Consider the following 4,247-nt stretch of genomic DNA (forward strand, 5'->3'; position numbering starts at 1 on the left):
GAATATTAGACGAGCCTCTGAAGTAAGCTGTGATGTCACTGGGACATCAGTAGTCCTGTGATATGACTGTTCTGAGGTACAACATGCACAGACTATGGAAAAAACATTGTTTAAAAGTAACCTAAATGTGTGGCCTGAGATTATATAAAGAACAGAAACCATTATGACGAAAGGTATATAATAGATTATTTTTGGTGTTTGGCTTTTAAAATAGTGACATTTAAGCACAGGTCACTTTTGAGAAGTCTTTTCAGTTTAAATTTAAAAAGTCAGAGAATCCTTTCAGAACAATGACCCAACACAATGTATGTCAGAGAGCAGGTAACATCAAACTCTGGTATGTTAATGGAATAAAATATTTTGTACTATGGGTTTATAATAACTAGTGCAGATATCATGCATTAGCTTGTCTGCACTTCATAATAATCAAGGATTGATTTTAGTTTAGAAAATCGCAAGATTGAAAGTTCTTAGGGCAGTCTGGCAGAGACCTGGCTGTGGTCAGAAGCAAATATAGTCTGTATCTGAGAAAAGAGTATCTCAGAGCAGTTCATGGAATCAGTTACTCAGCAGAATTTTAGTTTGTACATCTTTGCAACCACAAGAGTTTAGTTAGAAATCTGCAGGGGATTATTAGAAACTTTGAAAATTGAAGCTTTCAGTTTTTTGGGTATTCATACAAGGAGATTCCACAGTTCACAGGAAAGAAACTGGAAAGAAACAATTAAGTATGTGATTTTTTAAAAATTACTTAATGTGAACTTGTGTTTCTAGGGGTTTTGTGTTAGTAGCCAGTTAGTGTTCTTTGTGTTTGAAATTAGTAATTAACTTGGAAGTAGCCATGATAGTTTCTTTTGGTACAGTTTTTGAGGCTTAGCTTTGCAGTAAATGGATTTTGTGTACTATTAATGGATTTTTGTTCATCTAAATTGTTTTGTGACTTAGCAATGCAAATAATGAGGCCTCAAGGTTTGTTACAGACTCCTAGAACTTATGTTTTGTTAAGCTTAAGATATCCCATAGATGAAAGAGGAAGACTTTTGGATTTCAGTTTATACTCTGAGTGGAGCAGTTCCATGAAGTCTTTGGAATAGGATGGCCGTATCGACTCATGCTCCTGAGAAGGAATGATGTGTAGTGAACTAGGAGTGAGGGCTTAGTGTTATTCCCAGACCAGACATTGCTTAAAATTAATGAACAGATTACTTAAAGTTGAGTACAATGAGGCTCAGGTGTATGATAGTTCCAGCAAAAGCTATCTGCAGTTCCAGCCTAAAAGATGAAGTCAAATTTTACTTCAACCTGCTGACCTATTAGATAGAGGGACTCGCGTTGAGTATTATACAAGTAGTGTCTTGGGTACATTTACTCCTCATTACCCACTGATTGACTACCTGCACATCCACGTTTTCATGAGGTTGGCCCCAGAACCTGTCTTTTTCTTTTTTCATCGACTTGGTTGGCCTGAGCTCGCGATCTGACATGGTAAATAGGAGAGTTATATAGAAGCAGCATTTTTGATTTATGCAGGAAGTCCATACCCCATGCCGATGAATAATAAAGATTGTGTACTACATCAGGGTATATTTCGGTTACGACACAAAATAGCTGTCACTTCCCAATTTATAATGGATTTTTTGAGAGTAATTTGAATATGCTTTTCCTGAAGGTTTTAAAATCTTTGAATTTCTATATAAATAAATGGTTTGGTCTATTCTACCTCATCTTCATTTCTTTTGTTACTAAACTTGTGTTTTATCATTAAAGCAAAACCTGCAGCTTTGCATGTCGATGTTTTATTGAGGGACCACTTTGTTAAAACCACAACAAATCAAAATATAATCTATCAAATCAGGCTCCAATCTGGGATTTGACTTGTCTGGTGGTAACTTCATAACATATAGAATATTAATTTCTGACATAGAAGGATAATTTTTCTGGACTTTAATTCCTGCAAATGGATAGTGTTGGGAAGTAGGTTGGAGATTTTGTGTTGCTATGTACTTTATGAATTTGTAAACTATCCTCAATGTCTCAATAACTTGTTGTTTTGTGTAGTAAACATCTGTTGTTAAAGAATCTACAGCCTCATGTTACCATGTTTTAGTCATTAGCGATTATATTAACTAAAATAAAAAAAGAGCTTTCAAACCAGATTTCATTCTGGGATGTAACATGTCCAGTAGTAACATCAGCTGGGATCATAAATCCATACTAAAATGGTCCAAGTGCCACTGCATGAAGGCTCAATCTGCATCTGACAGGTGTTGAGCACTTTTGATTACTGTGCAATTAGTAGCAAACATCCTCACTTTTGGCCATACAACAGAGGAAAGGTTACTCATGAAGTAATAGAAGATGGTTGGACAACAAATGGAGAAAATCCTGCAGCACTGTTTGAGACTGACATAGCCATCAATCTCAATCAGCATCCTTTGTGCTGTGTATAATGCCAATGAGTGAAGAGTATCCCTCTAATTTTCATGCACTTCAGTTTTGCTTTAGCTCTTTGATACCAAGCACGCTCACTCTGACCTCCCCTCTGAAAATCAGCTTTCTCCATGATTGGACAAAGGCTGTAATGATTTGATAGAAGTCAAACTGAGCATCAGTGAGCAGGTTGTTGTTGAGAAAGTGCCACAGGATAGCTCTGTCCACAAGATCTTCCATAGGTCTGTGATGATTGAAGATACTCTGACAGCTGAATTGTATTGGTCTTGCTTTTTGTGTGCAATACCTGAGCAATTTTCCATGTTATTAGATAGATGCTGATGTTGTAGCTATACTGGAACATGTTGGCTAAGGACACAGTCAATCCTGGAGCACGTACTTTGTGCTACAGTTGTAATTTTGTCAGTACCTGTAAACTTTCATTTATCTAATACCTTCAGTTATTTCTTAATATCACCCTGGAGTACACTGAACTGGCCGAAGACTGATGTCGATGATAGTAGGTAACACAGTAAGAGGCCAAGATGGATGATCCACTTCACTCTTTTGGCTGAATACAGTCATAGAGTTGGAGTCATGCAGCACAGAAACAAATCCTTTGGTCCAACCAGTTCATGCCGAACATAATCCCAAACTAAACTAGTCCCACCTGCCTGTTCCTGGCCCATTTCCCTCCAAACCTTTCCTATTCATGTACTTATCCAAATGTATTTTAAACATTCTAGTTATGCCCACATCCACCATTTACTCAGGAAGTTCATTCCACACACAAACCACCATCTGTGTAAAAAATTTGCGCCTGATGGCTTTTTAAAATTTCTTTCCTCCCACCTTAAAAATGTGCCCTCAGTCTTAAAATACCCATTCTATGGAAAAGACACCTATCATTAACCCTATCTATACCCCTCATTATTTTGTAAACTTCTATAAAGTCTCCACTCGACCGCCTATGCTCTATTGAAAAAGGCCCCAACCAGCGGCGTGGTGGCTCAGTGGTTAGCACTGCTACCTCACAGCACCAGGGACCCAGGTTCAATTCCAGCCTCAGGCGACTGTCTACATGGAGTTTGCGCGTTCTCCCCGTGTCTGCGTGGGTTTCATCCGGATGCTCCGGTTTCCTCCTATTCAAAGATATGCAGGTTAGGTGAATTGACCATGCTAAATTGCCCATACTGTTAGGTGCATTAGACAGAGGGAAATGGGTCTGGGTGGGTTACTCTTTGGAGGGTCGGTGTAGACTTGTTGGGCTGAAGGGCATGTTCCCACACTATAGGGAATCTAATCTATCCAGCCTTTCTTTAGAACTCAAACCTTCCATACCCAGCAACATCCTGGTAAATCTCTTCTGAGCATAATAATATCCTTCCTACAACTGGGTGACCAGAGTTGGTCACAGAACTTTAAAAGTGGCTTCACCAATGTCCTGTATAACCTCTACGTAACTTACCAACTCCTACTCTCAAAGGACTGAACAAGGAAGTCAAGCATGCCAAACGCCTTTATAAACATCATGTCTACATAACTGACATCCCTTATCTTTGTAGCCGTCCTTGTCAATCTTTTCTGCACAGTGTCTACTGCCTTTACATCTTCTAAAGTACAATGCCAAGAGCTGGATGTAAACAGGAATGGTCCAAAAATTGATTTTTTCTCTATACCTTCCTTTAGTCCAAAACACAACCAATGCTGCTGTTTCCTGGCACTCACTCTGCTTGGTATCAGTGCTGCCACCATTGTATAGACTTCAATTATGTTGGAAAGCCTATCATGTGGCACTTTATCAAACACCTTTGGGA

The sequence above is a fragment of the Hemiscyllium ocellatum genome, chromosome 20 (genome assembly GCF_020745735.1).
Source record: "Hemiscyllium ocellatum isolate sHemOce1 chromosome 20, sHemOce1.pat.X.cur, whole genome shotgun sequence".
NCBI classification, from domain to species: domain Eukaryota; kingdom Metazoa; phylum Chordata; class Chondrichthyes; order Orectolobiformes; family Hemiscylliidae; genus Hemiscyllium; species Hemiscyllium ocellatum.